This window comes from Acomys russatus, chromosome X (assembly GCF_903995435.1).
Source record: "Acomys russatus chromosome X, mAcoRus1.1, whole genome shotgun sequence".
Lineage (NCBI taxonomy): Eukaryota > Metazoa > Chordata > Mammalia > Rodentia > Muridae > Acomys > Acomys russatus.
In genome coordinates, this window is record NC_067169.1 from 30665616 (window position 1) to 30685133 (window position 19518).

Genomic DNA, 19518 nt, shown 5'->3' on the forward strand with positions numbered 1-19518 from the left:
GAAGATTGTGAATTCCGTGTTAGTCAGGGCTAAAGAGCAAGTTCCAGGCCTTTATGGATTATATAGTGAAACTCAGTTTCCCCTGTGTGGTGGTTTGAATAGGTATGTGCCCCCCTGCAGACTCACAGGGAGTGGCACTATTAAGAGGTGTGGCCTTATTGGAAGAAGCATGGTAGTTCTCAACAAATTGGCTCCCCTGCCATTTCTCATCAGCGGGGCCAGACAAAGCCAACAGCATCCAAGGGATGCTATCAAGGTCTTGTTTCTGGAACTCAAAAGGGCTGAATGGGAGCTGGGTTGCTGTTTCACAAGCACAAGGCTGTTAATCCCCCTTACTTGGTGTGGTACAAGAGCATGTTGTTTGTTCACAGATCACAGGATTGATCCCTAAGCAAATAGAGGGACAGCTCATTATGTGACCCACACCATTTAACTCAGAAAGATGCTTGACTGCATTACACTATTCCCCTCTTATGACTGTAGGAAATAGGGAAATAGATGAAACATTTTTTTTTTTTTTTTAGTTTTTTGAGACGGTTTCTCTGTGTAGCCTTGGCTGTCCTGAGACCAGGCTGGTCTCAAAGTCAAACTCACAGTGATCCGCCTGCCTCTGCCTCCTGAGTGCTAGGATTAAAGGCATGTGCCACCATGCCTAGCTAATGAAGATTTAAATTTACAGCTTTCACAGGAAGTACTTTCAACAGTTTGAAATTCTCATGAAATAATTGTAGTAGATCTGGTTTAAACCTTTCTGTAAATAGGTGAAAACATGAATTTTTCATTATGTGTATGTGCATGTACATGTCCAGGGCAGGATGCATCTACCATGGTTTGAGAGAGGGTCTCTCACTGGCCTGATCTTTTTCAAGTATGCTAGGCTACCCAGTGTTGAGTCCTGTGTCCCATGAAAATCAGGGACTTCTACCAACTGATTTGTCATCCAGCATGCATTCTGCTTTTAGGAAAATTGTGCAGGGCCAGCAAGATAGCCTGGCCGGTAAGGGTGTTCACCACCAAGCCTGATGGTCAAAGTTCAATATGCAAGGTCTATAAGGTGGGAGAGAACCAACTCCCACTGGCTGTCTTCCAACCTTCACAAGTGCACCAAGGCACATGTATATGCACTCCCACACGCTAAATAGATAAATACTAGCAGTGCTTTTAAGAAAGGAAATTGAGGGGCTGGAGAGATGGCTCAGAGGTTAAGAGCACTGTCTGCTCTTCCAAAGATCCTGAGTTCAATTCCCAGCAACCACATGGTAGCTCACACCCATTTATACTGGGATCTGCCTTCTTCGGGTGTGCAGGCATACATGCAGGCAGAATACTGTATACATAATAAATAACTCTTTGAAATATATATATTTTTAAAAAGAAAGGAAGGAAGGAAAATGAGCATAGACCAAGAAGGCAATTTGATGGGAAAATCTGTAGCCAGATGCAATAAGTAGAATGGCAGTAGTCCTTGGGACATAGAAGTGGTAAGAACACTTGAGCCCATGTCTCCAAAGGAGGGGACACACTGAGGAGGGACACACACACACACACACACACACACACAAATACACAGGATTTCCAGGCAGTTGCCTGCTTTCATACTTATTTAGTTCCTCTGCCTATCATTCCACACCAGGCTGGTTTCTTGCCATGAAACCTGCACAGTCACGAATTTGCCTGTCCTCACCTTCCCTTTAAAGCTCCACTGTCACGGTCTCCAAATTCTTTCTTATTTTGTAACAAGAAGCTTTCTTCTCTCTATTTTGCAATAGGCTTTGAAGATTGCATTGTTTATTCTGGGTTGGATCCGAAGCACTGTATAAACAAAGCACAGCAGTCCACAACTATAATCCCAGTACTTGGGAGGTGGCGAGGATAAGAAGTTCAAGGCAGCCCTCATTTTTTTTTTGTTTGTTTTTGTTTGCTCCTTGTTTCTCGAGACAGGGTTTCTCTGTGTAGCCTTGGCTGTCCTGGAGTCTCTTTGTAGACCAGGCTGGCCTCAAACTCACAGAGATCCACCTGCCTCTGCCTCCCAAGTGCTGGGATTAAAGGTATGTGCCACCATGCCTGGCATAAAGCAGCCCTCATTTGCCTACATTGTAAATTCAAGGCCAGACTGAGCTATATGAAATATTATCTCAAAAAAAGTAAAAAAAAACAAACAAACAACAAAAAAAGCACATGATAATGTGTTGTTGAAACAGTTGTTTTAACATATCCCCTTTCTAGCTAGACTAGCTTCCTTTAGGATCAGGTCTTTGTAGAGGCCACCAGCTGTCCTGAAAGGGCCAGAAGCTGAGGATGTCACACTGCTGGTATGGCCTCTGGGGACAATCAGACTCTGCATTTGTGGTAGGAAAGTGGCCCTGGACCACAGATAACACCAACGCCTGAGGTGGTATTCTACCAAAACATGGTCAAGACTGAAACTAGAAATTCAGACAATTTTCAGGTGTTGCAGAGCTCTTTATTTTTGAGCCATTTAAAATATTAAACTACTGTTACCCAGTGATCACTTGGCCCTCAGGATGTGTTTTGCTGACCCCTGGTGGTACCCATCATTTCAGTCTCTGCTTAATAGACAGCAGCAGGCTTTCAGGACAAATGGCTTACAACTGTGGCTCCGCCCCAACGCAGCTCCTCAGGCTAACCCCCATCCATGTACAGGTGTCTTCTCCCTGGGTTCACAGGTGTCTATTGATATCAGCTTTCTCTTCATATAAGGATGGAAGTTGTATTGGACTTGAATCCAGCCTACTGACCACAGTCTTATATTATTTAGCTCCTTGAAGACCCCCACCTTCAAATACAGTCACATTCCAAGGTACGGAGAATCAGGGTGTCTTCCATCTGTCCACCAAGCTCATGAGACACACCTGTTCTTAGGAGAAATATTACGTCTTCTCTTGCCCTCTATGGTTTCCTTTCACTCAGGAGAAGGCTGAGCCTGGAGGGTTGCAGCCTCCTTTATGGCAGTGCATGTGGAATCCAGCCTGGTACTTGAATTGCATCTTAAACATCCAGCTTCATTAAGCAGCCCTCATTACTCACTCTCACCCCTGACAGCAGTGTTGTTGATCTCCTAGGGCCTGGCAGCAGGATCAGCATGTCTCAAGGCACCCTGCCAAGAGCCAGCTCCTCTGCCTCAAGCCTTTAGCTCTTGCAGGGTCCTTGCTAATGCTGTCTCAGTTTAAATTGATCACCCATAGAGAAGCCACCTTCTGACTAACAAAGAACCCCATCACGGCATATCATTATCAAGGTAGTCAATAGTTCTTTTCCTCTGGAACACACATCACTTCCAATCTCACCTCTGCTGCTACAGATGCCTTCAAGAGCATCCCCTAAGGACACTTAGAATAGTCAACAATGTGCTCCTTGGAAAATTTTGGGCCTTGGGAAATTTTGTTTGCCATAGGCTTAGCAACATCTGTCATCTTTGTCACTGTGACCTATCCAGTTTGTTGCTTCATTTTTATTAAAAAGTGACACGAGACTCCATGGCATGGTTTGGGAGTCTTCAGTCCCTGGTAATTTCCATCCACATGTGTCTCTTAGCCATTCTATGTAAATATGAGATCTCAGGGAGAAGAAAGAGTGCTGTCAAAATGTAATTTCAACACCCAGCCCCTATATCCTGTCTAAGTATCAACAATATTGGAAGCCACCACTGCTTCTCATAGGCATTCTCACTGACCGCTAAAACCCGAAGGAACATCTCATGTGTCACTAATGACTAGTTTGCCCAGAGATGGATTTGTTTGTTTGTTTTTTGAGACAGGGTTTCTCTGTGTCGTCTGGCTGTCCTGGACTCGCTTTGTAGACCAGGCTGGCCTCTTTTTTTTTGTTTTGTTTTTCGAGACAGGGTTTCTCTGTGTAGCCTTGGCCATCCTGGACTCACTTTGTAGACCAGGCTGGCCTCGAACTCACAGCGATCCACCTGCCTCTGCCTCCTGAGTGCTGGGATTAAAGGCGTGCGCCACCACGCACTGCTGAGATGGATTTTTATTAGCATATTTTCATTTTACAAAATAATGGGTTTCACTAAGATGTTTTCATACATATGAATCATGTACTTTGCTCATACTCACCCCTTACTTTTGTCCTCCCCCTTCTATTGGTCCCCTCCCTTCCTCTTTCCAAATAGTCTCCCTTCTACTTTCATCATATACATATATGTATATATTTTAAAGATATTTTTATTTTTATTTCATGGGTATGGGTATTTTTGCTTACATGAGGGGTGTTTGTATGCTATGTTCATGCAACCAGTGTCCACAGAGGCCAGAAAAGGCCAGAACCTCTAGAACTGGGGATACAGACATTTGTTACTTGCTACGTGGGTGCTGGGAACTGAACCTAGGTCCTCTGCTGAGTGCTTTCCCTGACCTCCGAGACAAGGTTTCTCTATGTAGCCCTGGATGTCCTGGACTCATTTTGTAGACCAGGCTGGCCTCAAACTCACAGCGATCCACCTGCCTTTGCCTCCTGATTAAAGGCATGTGCCACCATGCCTGGCTTGTTTCTTTTCTTTCTTTCTTTTCTTTTCTTTTTTTTTTTACATACCCCCCCCCCACACAAATTGTTTTAAAAGTCAATAAATGAGCAATGGGGAATACAGCATGAGAGCTGAGGAGCCAGGCAGGACTGAGACCTTAAAGGGTGGCTCAGGCCTCTAATACAGTAATAAGAAAAATGAGGCAAGAAGATTACTGTGAGTTCGAGGCAACCTGAAGTTCATAGTTGAAGTTAGGATGATGTAGTGAGACATTGTGTCAAAACAAAATTAAATGCTGGGTGTAGTAGCCAACATCTTTAATTCCAGTACACTGGAGTCAGAGGTAGGTAGGTCTCTGAGTTTGAAAACCAGCCTGGTTTACATTGTGAGTTCAAAGCCAGCAAGGGCTACATAGATTCTGTTTCAAAAAAGAAATTTAGCCTGGAGTGATGATGCAAGCCTTTAATCTCAGCACTTGGAAGGCAGAAGCAGGTGGATCTCTGAGTTCAAGGCCAGCCTGGTCTACAAACTGAGTCCCAGGACTACAGAGAAACCCTGGCTTGAAAAAACAACAGGAAAAGAAAGAAAGAAAGAAAGAAACAACAGGGTGTGCACGTTGATGCATACCACTGGGGAGGCAGAAGCAGGTGGATAACTGTGAGGTTGAGGCCAGCCTGGTCTACAAAGTAAGTCTAAGACATCCAAGGGCTACACAGAGAAAAATTTGTCTTGGAAAATACCAAAAGAAAGAAAAGAACAGAAAGACAGACAGACAGACAGACAACAGAAAAAAGAAATTGAAATCTGGGTCTGGTGATGAATGCCTTTAATCCCTGCACTTGGGAAGCAGAGGCAAGTCTGTGAGTTCGAGGCCAGCCTGGCCTACAAAGCAAATCCAGGACAGCCAAGGCTACGCACAGAGAAACCCTGTCTCAAAAAAAAAAAAAAAAAAAAAAAAAAAAAGAATCTGAAAACATATTGTATATTAAATATAATGGTATATTTTATATTAATACAATTATATACATATATAATTATGGGGGTTGGCTGGAGGGATGGCTCAGTGGTAAATAGCACAGACTGAGTGCTCTTGCAAAGGATCTGGGGTTCCATTCCCAGCATCCCCAAGACAGATTACAGCTGTTTTTAGCTCTGGCCCCAAGGGATGTGATACCCTCTTCTGGTATCCACAGAGAGTGCCCTTAACCACTGAGACATCTCTCCAGTCTGCCCTCATAAGTCGTTCAGTTGTGAGGAAAGACTTCAGGGATCTTCACAAGAGAGCAGATAGAAAGCTTGTGAGATTTGGAGGCGGTGGATGACTACAAGATCACAGTGTTTTCTCAGTAGAACAGGACAGTTGCACAGAAATTGTGACAGCATGCTCAAAATCTGAGCAAGCTCAAGCCAAACAAAAATCCCAGCATGCAAGGGGAGGAAATGGGTACAAATCCCCAGCCCTAGTGAGGAGCTATTGACATTTGATAGCTGCTGAGAAAGGGAGGGGCGGGTTTTTAAAGGGTCTGGCCCCTGGTAGTTCAATCGATCCTGCATCAGGGCAGGCTCCATGGTCAAAAAGATTTGGGTAGCACCATGAATTTATTGGTTTTTGGTTTTGTTTATTTTTAAGAAGAGAAAACATGAAATTTGGTGGGAAGTGGGAATGGATCCAGAATGAGTTAGGGAAGGTGGGTGAATATGATCAAAATACATTGCATGAACAACTTCTTCCTCCTCCTCTTCCTCCCCCTCCTCTTCTTTGTTTTTTGAAACAGGGTTTCTCTGTGTAACAGCCTTAGCTATCCTGGACCCACTTAGTAGATCAGGCTGGCCTTGAACGCACAGTGGACTTCCTGCCTCTGCCTCCCTGACTCCTGGGATTACAGGCATGTACTACCATGATCAGCTCTTTTTCTTCCTCCTCCTCTCATTCTTATTCTTTTTTCAAAACATAGCTCTGGCTGTCTTGGAATTCACTATATGACAAGGCTAACCTCAAACTTAGAGAGATCTACTTGCCTCTGCCTCCCAAGTGCTGAGATTAAAGGCATGCACCACCATGCCCAGCCTTGTATGAGCTTATCAAGGAAATACTACTAATAATAATAATAATAATAATTTAAAATGAGAGGAGTGAAAGATGTTGAGCATGTTTCCCTATATTTATTACCCATTTGTATTTCATCTTTTGAGAGTTCTCTGTGTATTTACTGCCACATGATGTTCCCTGGGGCAATATAAAGAAATGTATGTCTGTTAACTCTAGATAGAGAGAGTGCAAACAGACAAAAAAAAAAAAAAAAAAGGATTCTAAGTTCAGCTTGGTGAGCCAGTGAGTTTATTGGGTAACCCATAGACAGTTTTCACAACTGAGGAGTTCCCTAAGCAACTTACAGACAGCTAAACACAAGCAGAGTGTGTTTCCCCACTCTTTTCCCCCACATCACAAAATTGTTTACCTCTTCTTTTTCTTTTTTTTCTTTTTGGTTTTCCAAGACAAGGTTTCTCTGTGTAGCCTTGGCTGTCCTGGACTGGCTTTGTAGACCAGGGTGGCCTCAAATTTACAGCGATCCACCTGCCTCTGCCTCCGAGTGCTGGGATTAAAGGCATGCACCACCACTGCCCCCCCCCACACACACACGGTATACATTTAACATAGACACATACACATAAATAAAATCAGTAACAATAAAGATTTTATGGAGGTTCCTTGTGAGTCTTTGTCAAAGTAACTTTTATTTTCCTGATGTAGTTGTCATCTCAGAGGCTTGCTGCTTCCATCTGCTAACCTAGGCCTAGTCCTGGAAGCTTCTAGCCTCTGTATAATCTAGGCCTGGAATGTTTTCAGCCTCTGAGATGTACTGCTTAATATTTTCACCTTTTCTAGCTTTTTCTGCACTCTGGCTGGCAGGTTCAGCTCAGCTGTTTTGGTTCAAACTCCTCTCCAAGCTGAGTGATTCAATGTAGCTTCTTTCAGTTTCTTACTGAATTGCTCTGCTTGGCCTTAGACCAACTCTAGCAATCTGTTCTAATCTTCTGGCTCATTTTCATTCTCTATCTCTTCTCGCCTTCAACGTGTCTATGCTTAAAACTGTCTCTTTAAAAAACTCGGGTGGAAACTGACGCGGCTCACTAATGCGCACTCCCTCTACATCTCTGCTCCTATTAACCGCGCCCGAACTACATTTCCTGTCTCCCTCTCCCTCTATCCTTTCCCGGCGACCTCTCCCTCCTCCCCCTCTCCTTTCACTGATTACACTGCTACGCTCAGTCATTGCCTGGCGCTACCTCCTCTACCTCAATCTACCCTCTCCCTCCTCTCCCTTTCCCTGTTCTTCCTCTTTACGCTCCCCTCTCTCCTCTCTCCCTATCTCCTGCTCTCCCTCCTCTGCCCTCCCTCTCCCTCCTCTCCCTTTCCCTGCTCTCCCTCCTCTCCCCCCTCCCTCCTCTCCCTTTCCCTGCTCTCCCTCTCCCTCCTCTCCCTCCTCTCCCCTCCCTCACTCTTTGCCTCCTCTCCCTCCTGTCCTCTCCCTTCCCTCTCCCTTTGCCTCCTCTCCCTCCTCTCCTCTCCTCTCTCTCTCCTTCTCCCTCTTCCTCCTCTCCCTCCTTTCCTCTTCCTCTTCTCCCCCCGCCCCACTGCAACTGCTCTTAAGTAGCCTCTTTCCTGCCTCTGCTCACAAGAGCTGGTCATTTCCTATTCTGTCAAATCTTTCTCTTATATGTCACTTTGTCTGTCTCTCCATTAGTCATCACTTTCCAATATGGGAGCTTCCTTCAAACCCTCATTGGGATAAAAGTGTATACTAAGGACGTGCCTGCATTCCAGCTGGATTGCATAGACCTAGAAGGTTTTCCTGTGAGATCAGAGGGGCCATGTTGCTGTATTAAAATTCCTCTACAAATGCTAGGCATGAGGCAGAGGGAGGTGGATCTCTGTGAGTTCGAGGCCATCCTGGTGTCAAAGCAAATCTAGGACAGCCAGGCCTGTTACATAGAGAAACTCTGTTTTGAAAAACCTAAAACAACAACAAAAAAAATCCTCTACAAGTCTTGTCCCTCCATCGTGAAGGCATGCTAGTAGGCCAGCTCTCATAAGGGTCTCCCCAATGTGACTGCTCTGACCCAAGGGCAAGACAACAATGGTCATGTCCAACCTGGAGGAAATAGCTCATCTTTACCCATCTGACTTTTACTAATCTATTGCAGGTCTCATGTTGCCCAGGTGTCCATCAAACTTTGTGTAACGGAAGATAACTTTGAACTTCTGGTACTCTTGCCTCTACATCTATGTGCTGGAATTAGAGCCATGTGCCTCCATATCCAGTTTTCTTATTTTTTGTTTGTTTGTTTGTTTTGTTTTGTTCAAGACAGGGTTTCTATGTGTAGTCTCAGCTGTCCTGGACTCACTCTGTAGACCAGGCTGGCCTCAAACTCACAGAGATCTACCTGCCTCTGCCTCATCATGTGCTGGGACTAAAGGCATGTGCCACCACCACCCAGCTGGCATTTAATTTTTTTTTTTTGGCATTTAATTTTAAATGTTTTTTTTATATCCAGTTTTCATCTGCCAATCTTTTCATCTTCTCGTTGGCATTTTTTTGTCTGAGAGAGGCTTTCTCTGTGTAGTGTTGGCTTTTCTGGAACTCGCTCTGTAGACCAGGTTGCCCTTGAATTTAGAGATCTACCTGCCTCTGCCTCCCTGAGTGCTGGGATTAAAGGCATACACCAACATCACCCAGCTGACATTTGCTTTTTTAATTTTTAAAAAATATATTCTATTAGTCCCTGTGAGATATATAGCTTCCAAGATTTTCTCCCACTCTGCAGGTTGTCTCTTCTCTTTACTGTGCTGATTGTTTCTTTTGCTGTATAGGAGCTTTTAAAATTTTTATGCAATCTTACTTGTCAATTCTTAGCATTATTTCCTGGCTATTAGAATCCTTTTCAGAAAGCCTGGACCTGTGTCTTGAACTGTTTTCCTTAGACTGTTTTCTAGCAGTTTCAACTCTGTATCCTCACTCCTCTCCCACCACCCCACACCAATTGTTTACTTTTTCCATTAAGATTTTACTTCTTGTAGCCTGGTGTTGTGGCACAGGCCTTTAATCCCAGCACTCAGAGAGGCAGAGGCAGGAGGATCTCTGTGAGTTCCAGGACAGCCTGGTCTACAGAGCGAGTCCAGGACAGCCAAGGCTACACAGAGAAACCCTGACTCCAAAAACAAAAACAAAACAAAACAAAAGTTTCAGTTCTTAAACTTAAGCACTTATTCCAGTTTGAATTGATTTTTGTACAGGGTGAGAAATAGGGATATAGTAAAAATTTTATAATTTTGATGTCTTTAAAAGCACAAAAGTATTATGGTATTATGTTTTTGTTTTTTAATCCCAGGTGTGGGGATATGGGGCTGCTTCACAGCCCCATATGATCTGCCTATGATCTGCCTCGTGCCCTTGCAGGGATGTGGTATTGACAACTGCAGCTAGTTTCTGTGAGTGTGTGACATTTGTTATTCTGGGAACTTTTCAGAGGATATATAAATGCTAGAGCCCTGCCTGGTGGGTTGCTGGTTGGTGGTTGGATGCTCTTGGTTGCTGTTTGTCAAGTAATTGTGCACAAAGAAACAAGAAGGAGAAATTAGATATCCTAATGTTAAAGATCAAAGTTGCACTTATCAGCAGGAAGTGGTCAAGATAACGATGGCCCCTTTTCCCTCTATCATTTTTCTCTCCTATCTAGTGTTAGGGGTTGAAAGGGAAGAAGTAAAGGGGTACAGAAGAGTAGAAGAGGAAAAAAGGACCCACAAAGTAGCAAATGCTGGCTACATAGGGATGTAGTTTCATTATTCTACCCATGTTCCCGTGGATATCCAATTTCTATAGAACCTATTTGAAGAAACTCTAGTATATATATTTTTTTCCAGCATCTTTGTCAAAAATAAATGGTTATAACCTATACAACAGATGGATTTAAAAAATTTTTAAATTGTGTGTGTATGAGATTTTGTGTACATAAATGTGCACTACATGCACGAATGGTGCTCACAGAGGCTAGCTAAAAGGAGTCCAATCCCCTAGAACTGGAGTCAGAAGTAGATGTGAGCCACCACCATGTGGGTGTTGGGAACCAAACCCAGGTGTTTGTTGTGTAAGAGTAGTAAGTCTTCATATTTCTCCAGATTCTCCAACAGATACAGTGTGTGTATGTGTGTGAAGAGGGAGGGAAGGAGAGAGAGAGAGGGAGAGAGAGAGAGAGAATAAGAATGCATGGGTGCCATGGGAGTCAGAAGACAACTTTTGGAAGTTGGTCTTTTTCTACTTTGTTTTGGAGGCAGGGTTGCTTTTGTTGTTTCTTCTACTCCACTATGTACTCCAGGCTAGCTAGTGCTCTAGCTCTGGGTGATTGTCCTGTCTCTACCATCCATATTCTTTCATTAGGACTGCTGGGATTATAGATGTGACCCAGCATAGATAGATGTATTGCAATTTAAAATATATTTAAAATTTTCTTTTATGTGTTTCAATGTTTTGCTTATGTGTATATTTGTGTACTATATGTGTGCATAGTGCCTACAGAAGTCAGAAAACTCTGTCATGTTCCCTAGATGGTTGTGAACCACCATCTAGAAAACTGAACCTGGGTCCTCTCGAAGAGCAGGCAGCACTCTTAACCACTGAGCCACCTCTCTAACTCCAGTGAGATATATTTTGAAAACCAATTTATATTGCAGTGAAATAACTCCCTTAATAGGATGAAAGAGGGAGGGAGGGGGAATGGGAAGATACAAGTGACGGGATAGCAAATGAGATGTAATCTGAATAAATTACTTAAATAAAAATTTTTAAACAGGAAAAGAAATAACTCCCTTGACTCTTAATAACTTTGGGCAGAGAATGTATAACTTTCTGAAAAATAAAATTTAAATGCTCTTTAAAAAAGAAAAACAACAACAGGGCCTGGTGTTACCCAGACTGAACCTTGAACTCATTATGTTACCAAAGATAGCATTGAACTTATAATCCTCCTGCCTTGGCCTCTTGAGTGCTGGAATTACAGTTATGTTCCACCATGCCCAGTCTATGTAGTGTTAGGGACGGAAGTAAGCTTCCTTCATGTTAGGCAGGCACTCTTAACAACTAAGCTATATCCCAGACTGTTAAATCCTTATTTTAGTGAATAATTTTAAGATTCCCTTTACTCAAAACCACTTTGACAAATATAAGGAAAAATTGATTGGACTTTACTCTCCCCCTTTTTTCCTTTTTCTGTTAAATGAGCAGAAATGTAGAAAGAACTCAAGTCTACAATCTAGGTGTCCTAGTTAGCTTTAACTGACAACATGACACATCCTAGAGTCACCCAAGGATAAATCCCAGCTGGGGGATGGCCCAACTCAAATTTGCCTATAAGCATGTCATGGAGGACATTGTCTTGATTGTTAGGTGAGGGCCACCTCACTGTGAGTGTCACTATTCCCTACGCAGGTGATCCTTGTTAAGGTTATTTTTATATAACTGTATTGTTTCTCAATTTCTCTCTTAACCCGACTATCACACAAATAATTGAGACTTTATTCTATTATTTAAACAAGCTACACAGCACAATTGCTGTATTCTTAACCCTCTTAGCTAATTTGGCTTTTCCCAGTATGCATCCCAGAGATATGTGTACTTTGTGAGTTTTTCTGCTGAGTTCTCTCTCCTGGACTTGGCTCAACCTCTTGGCTGAATCCTCTAACTCCTCCCCTGGCTGGCAGGAAGTCCAGTCCTATTCATTCTTTCCCCTGCTCAGTGATTGGCTGTAAGTTGCTTTATTGGCATATCAGGGGACAATTGGGGAGCAGTGTTTGTTTACACAACATTGAGACAGGAGTCTCTCAAGCCAGGCTTGGTGGCACATGCCTTTAATCCTAGCACTTGGGATGCAGGGGCAGGCAGATCACTGTGAGTTCGAGGCCAGCCTGGTCTACACAGTGAGCCCAGGACAGCCAAGCTTACACAGAGAAATCCTGTCTCAATGAGATAGATAGAGAGATAGAGAGAAAGAGAGAGAGAGAGAGAGAGAGAGAGAGAGAGAGAGAGAGAGAGGAGATTCTCAGAACAAGGATTGCAAACAGATATGGGGGAGGGGTGATACAGAAATCAGCATTTGAATTACACAATAATCTTATGCCTACAGATCCTGAGGTGTATAGCAAAGCTAGGTAACAATGAACCTGAAAACGCATCAAGAAAGTGCGTTCCTCTATGGTTTCTGCTTCAAATTCCTGCCTTGACTTCTGAACCTGAGCTCTCTTTTTTATGTACTGTGACTTGGAAGTGCAAGGTGGATAAATTCTTTCTTTTCTCAGTTGCTTTTGGTTGTGATGTTTGTCACAGGGATGGAATTAAACTAGAACACTTGGAAATCAGAAAGACCACTGTTGATCAGTAGTGGACATACACTGTTCACATAGAGAAGCCTTCTTGACATAATTCAGAAGTGGAGGATGCGTGTGAGTGCGAAGGAAGGAAGTAAAGATGAAGATATCAGCTAGCCCTTGTCAGAGCATAGATTTAAACTGATCCTTGGGTGTTAGAATTTATTTAACCTGGTCCCCATGCCAATAGCATGAGTTGCCTGGTGATGGGTAGGAGTCCTATTTTGTTTCATAAAACACAACCCAGGCTACTGACATCAGAGCACAGCTAACACTGTCTGGGTATGGGTGTCCTGCCAGTAGAGCCAACTTACCTTGAATAATTGTGAAAATCTTGAAACTTTATGTACTGTTGGTAGTATTTTCTACTATAAATCCAAAATGGAGCATGGAGTACATGGACCACAGAGAAAACATAGAACTTAGAAGAAAATAAGAAAGAGATGCTAAAACTAAGCATGTGACATGCCATTCTACTCCCAAATAAATCCTCAAGAAAGACAGAAGATGTGGGGAATATATACAGATGATTGCTCATAGCAGCCCACTTGCCTACCCTGTTTGCCACATAGTAACCTCTCAGGAAATGCATAAAAATAAATTGAATACATCTTTACGTCCCTCATGTGACTTCACCAGCCAAGTAACAGTTTGTTTTGTCATTAGTTCAGATTTCTATTTTGTAATGTAGATTAAATACTTAAAGCAAGGATGTGAGAGATGGTTCAGTAGTTAAGAACACTGGCTGTTCTTCCGAAACACTTGGGTTTGATTCTCAGCACCCACATGGTGGTTCACAGCTGTCTGTAACTCTAGTCCCAGAGGATCTGACACCTCTTCTGGCCTCCTTTAGCACCAGGCATCCATTTGATGTATAGAGATATACGTGCAGGCAAAACATCCATACACTTTTTTAAAATGAAAAAAAAAAGTACTTAAAGCAAAACCATTCTGTTTATTTCTTTTGGACTTTAGAGACAGGGTTTCTCTGTGTAGCCTTGGCTGTCCTGGACTTGCTTTGTAGACCAGGCTGGCCTCAAACTCACAGAGATCTGCCTGCCTCTGCCTCCTTGAGTGCTGGGATCACAGGCATGCACCACTGCATCTGATGCAAATTCATTTTATTAATCATTCCTACTTTAGTATAGTATTACTTTAGTGAAACATGAGGTGGATGTATTTAAACTTTTTAAAACATTTGTGTGTGTGTGTGTTTCAGTGTGGGTGTGTGGGGGGGAGGGAGGGTGTGAGAGAGAGAGGGGGAGGGAGGGAGGAGGCTATCAGATTCCCTGGAGTTGAAGTTACAGGTGATTGTAAGCCACCCATTGTGGGTGCTGAGGATTAAATTAAGTACTCTTGACCACAGCCATCTCTTCAGCCTTTAGGAATAATTTATTCATATTCCAGATAACTGTGTAAGGGCCAGAAAGCACCCATATGGATGCTTGTGTCTCTATCTCCAGGGCATCTGACACGCTCTTCTGGACTGTATATGCACTAGCACTTAAATATTTTCAATTAAAATTATGTAGAAGGGCACATCAATAAAGTCCAACGTTATTAGAAACATTTAAAAGTGAACAGGCAGATGTTTTTGCTTACTGCTTTATCTCCAAAAGCTGACCTGGTCCAAAGTCTCACTTTAAAAGCATTTTCTTGTATAGGACCTAGGTTAGGTTACCTCCAGAGTTCAGTAGTAAAAGTCTGTGTACACCTTTAATCCTAGCACTTGGGAGGCAGATGTAGATGGATCTCTGGGAGTTTGATGTTAGCCTGGTGTATGTTATGGGGAGTGGAGGAAGCCCCAAACAAATGGGTGTTGCTGACACAAACACAGCCTTGTCAAGGACCCCAGTGCCTCAAACCCATGGGAATTGGCAAAGTCTTTCCCAGGTTAAGCACAGAGAGAAGGCAAAGCCTTCCTCTGGTCTGAGTGCAAATATTGACAGTGTATCCTCCTCCTTTTCTTTTCATTTTTTGAGACAAGGCCTTACCATGTAGCCTAGGCTGGCCTGCCTCTGCCTCCCCATTGTTGGGATTATGGGCATATATATCATGGTTCCCAGTTTAATTTTTTAAAAGATTTATTTATTTATCATATATACACAATGTTTTGCCTGCATGTACACCAGAAGAGGGCACTAGATGTCATTATAGATGGATCTCATTATAGATGGTTGTGAGCCATCATGTAGTTGCTGGGAATTGAACTCAGGACCTTTGGAAGAGCAGCCAGTGCTCTTAACCTCTGAGCCATCTCTCCAGCCCCCCAGTTTAATTTTTATTTCCAAACTCAGAATATGCTCACAGGTTCAAATTTCTAGTACTTTTATGTCTAGACATTAAGCAAAATAGTAAATCCTTCAAGCCAAAGGTTTACTCACTGAACGGTTCACCTATTTTTTAAATAATTTATTTACTTTTACTTTTTGTGCACTAGTGTGAAGGTATCAGATCCTTTGGAACTGGAGTTAAAGATAGGTGTGAACTGCCCTGTGGGTGCTGGGAACTGAACCCAGGTCCTTTGGTAGAGCAGACAGTGCTCTTAACCACTGAGCCATCTCTCTGGCCCCCTGCTCTCCCGTTTTTAAGTTTCAAGGCTATGTTTCTTCTTGACAGAGTTCAACATAGGGAACAGTTACAGGAAAAGAACAGAAAAAAGAAAAGAGAAAGGGTAGGGGGCAGGGATAGGGAGCAGTGAACCGCTGACCATAGCATTGTATCAGGTGAAACACAAGACAAACAGGAAAAAAAAATCTAACCTTTGCTTTAAACTGGCTTTGTCTTTCTGTGGCTAAGAATAGGGTATCAGGAAAAACAAGCGAAGCAGCATCTAAAAGGCTTAATAATTAACTTCCATGATTTGGGCTAATACTTTGAAGCAGTCATTTCCTACCCTCCTACCGATTATTTGCAGAAGCGTGCAGGCTCATTGGTTCACACACACACACACACACACACACACACACACACACACACACACACACACATACCAGCTTAAAAAAATTTTCTCTTGGGCGGGGTGTGGTGGTGGTTTCTTTCCATAATCATTCTGCCCTTTCCTAACAAACTATCTGGTTCACATAAGGACTACCAAATTTGGGAGGCACATGTCATAAGACAGCTACTTCTTCAAACAAAGGGCCTTCTTTTTTTTTCTTCTTTACATGTTTGTTACTTATTTAGTGTTTGTGTGACATGCTACAGGCATGGCATTCAAAAGACAAGTGAGTCCGTTTTCTCTTTCTACCGTGTGGGTCACTGAGATTAAGCTCAGGCTTGGGAGCAAGTGTTTTGGGTTTTTGTAATTGTGTTCCAGAAGCAGGGTCTTACTATGTAGCTCCAGGCTGGCCTGATACCCACTTAGTAGCTGAGGCTGGCCTTGAACTCTTGGCAATTCTTCTACTTCAGCTTCCTGAGGATTGGGATTACAGATGTGAACCACCACGCTCAGCTGAAGGAGATGGCTTTGTTTAACTCCAAAGATTGATGGTTGTCTAAAATAAAAATTAATAAAATGGAGCCATGCTGAATAATGGTAATGCTGTCTGTGCTATCCCAGTATTGTGGCCAATGGACATAGGTGAGTGTCGATCTGGTGTTAAGGTGGTTGTTAGCAATGGCGTGAATGAAGTGGCTGCCCCTTTCCCTGCTACCCTGACTTACTTTGAACCTTGTCACTATCACACTGGGACAATGTCTCTGATCCTAAGAGGTCAAAACTGAAATTACAACCAAACCCTGAGATACCCTGAGAGCCTAAGATACTAGGGACAAGAAGCTCTCCCCAGTGAGCATCTGCAGACCATGCCAGTACAGGTCCCCTGGGGGCTATGCCTGGGCTTTCCTCTCTCCCTCGAGGCACGCACTTCCTGGAAAGTCATGAGTGGGAAGATTAGATCGCAGTAAGCTATGAACAGGGACACTTCTGTGGCACTTTGAGAGACAATGAGGGTGGGATTTTATTGGGGATGCCCCCTTTCTGTTACCTCAACCCACCTGAGGAAGGCCTTTACCACCTCCTCCGCCTGGACACTAAGGACACTAGGTGAGGAAAAGTCTTCCCAGCCAAGCCAGCCCAGTCATTCTAGCAGTGTCTCTTTAATGCCGTGGAAATGTCCCAAAGGGAAGAGGCGCCCTAACTACTCCCACCCTGAAAAGAACAGATTAGATGAAGTTATCTTGAGAAGGCAAAGGCAGCACCCACAGAGATCAAGATTTAACAAAGCGTTTCAGTCAGGACACGGTGGCATGTTAGAGAGATGCTCTTCATGATGTTTCTGTAGTCCGAGCACTTGGGAGACAGGAGGATCAAGAGTTCATGGCTACTTTTTTCCATTCTCTTCGGTTCTTACTGCTGTGCAGTCTTCAGCACCGAGCGCCCATCTCCATGCCTCGGAAAACTGAGGAAATAAAGGACTTCCTGCTCACAGCCCGGAGGAAGGATGCCAAATCTCTCAAGATCAAGAAGAAAAAAGTTCAAGGTTCATCTTTTGCATTGACTATTAAAAACCCTGGAAATTAAAAAAAAAAAAAAAGGTTCATGGCTAAAGCAGGCTACATAATGAGGGAAGCTCAGCCTGAGCTATAATGAGACCCTGTTTCAAAAACTGGGGGGAGGAGGGGTGGAGAGATGGCCCAGTGGTTAAGAGCACCATTAGCTCCTCCAGAGGTCCTGAGTTCAATTCCCAGCAACCACATGGTGCTCACAACTAACTGTAATGTGATCTGGTGCCCTCTTCTGGCCTGCAGGTGTACATGCAGGCAGAACATTGTACACATAATAATAAATAAATAAATATAAAAAAAAAAACAAAAAAACAAACTGGAGGGAGGGAACACGTCTTTCCTCACTCACAAATATTCTAGATTTCGATAAAATTTCATACATTTTGATGGCTGTTTCTGATATACATTTAAACTAGAGAGTCTGTGGGCATGTAAGAAATTAAGATTTTTAATCTCTGTTCAGTATTTTTTTCAAAAGGGATATGTCAATATACACATTATTTGCAGTATATGAGTGTCCATTTCCCAGTATCCTTTACCAGATCTTACTAGTCCTCTGAACCTCCAGTTTGGCAAAGCCATGGTATAGTAATATAGGAATGGGTCACTGGTTTGCAGTTCGTTTCATAGTAGAGCTGAATACCAATGTGTGTTGAAGCGTAGTGATTATTTCCTGTGTGTAAATTGTCTACTTTATCCTTGCTCTCCTCACTCTCTTTTCCCACATGATCCTCGTTGTCAGCTTTTTCATAACAATGAGTGAGTACGAACACTCTTTGCATGGTCTTAGTGCAGTTTTCAATTTGTCATATGGTCATTGTTGTGATTTTTATGACTTCTAGACATAGCTTGAAATTTACCTCATTTTCAATGGTATTTCCCAGTCACTAAGACTTTTGTTCTTTTGTGTGTCATGTGTTGTTATTGTTTGTATGCTTTGAGCACGGTCTCACTCTCTGGCCCAGGAGGTCAGTGAATTTACAGTGATTCTTCTGCCTCAGCATCCTGAATGCCTGGATTACAGTGAGTCTTCAAATCCAGTTTGGTTTTAGTGTTTTGCTGAATTGTAGTGCCACTGCCAAAACAGGATATATCTTCTTAATCTTTTTTATGTATATACATGTGTCTGTGTGTCCTGTGTCTGTGTTCATATATATATATATATATATATATGCATGAATATGCATATGTATGGGCATGTGCATGAGGGTACTGGTGGAAGCCAGAAGTGGGCATCAGATACCCTGAAACTGGAGTTGCAGGTGGTTGTGAGCCATCTGATATGGGTACTAAGAACTGAACTTCGGTCCTCTGCCAGAGCAACAAGTACTCTTTTTTTTTTTTTTTTTTTTGGTTTTTCGAGACAGGGTCTCTCTGTGTTAGCCTGTCCTGGAGTCGCTTTGTAGACCAAGCTGGGCTCGAACTCACAGCGATCCACCTGCCTTTGAACTCACAGAGTTCCACCTGCCTTGCCACCTGAGTGCTGGGATCAAAGGCATGTACCAACCACCACACCTGGCTTCATTTTTTTTTTTTTATTCTAACAGGAAATTTTCTATTCCATAGAATCTGGTGCATCACTATTTTTGAAAAATATATGTATTGTCTGAGCATAGTTTATGTAATCACAAAAACTCAGACTGCTAATCTAGGAGGATTTCAGGTCTCCTTCAGCTACATAGGGAGATCTGGTCTCAAAAATACATAAACACATATATGTGCGAATGTGACATATGTTTTGGTTAAAGTATCCTTTTATTCCTACTTTACTAAAATTATCAGTAATTGAATTTTTTTTGTTTTGTTTTTTTTTGTTGTTTTTGTTTTTGTTTTTGTTTTTTTTGTTTTTTTTTATTATTAATTTATTCTTGTTACATCTCAATGTTTATCCCATCCCTTGTATCCTCCCATTCCTCCCCCCCACCCCCATTTTCCCATTATTCCCCTCCCCTATGACTGTTCCTGAGGGGGATTACGTCCCCCTATATATTCTCATAGGGTATCAAGTCTCTTCTTGGCTACTTGCTGTCCTTCCTCTGAGTGCCACCAGGTCACCCCTCCAGGGGACATGGTCAAATGTGAGGCACCAGAGTAC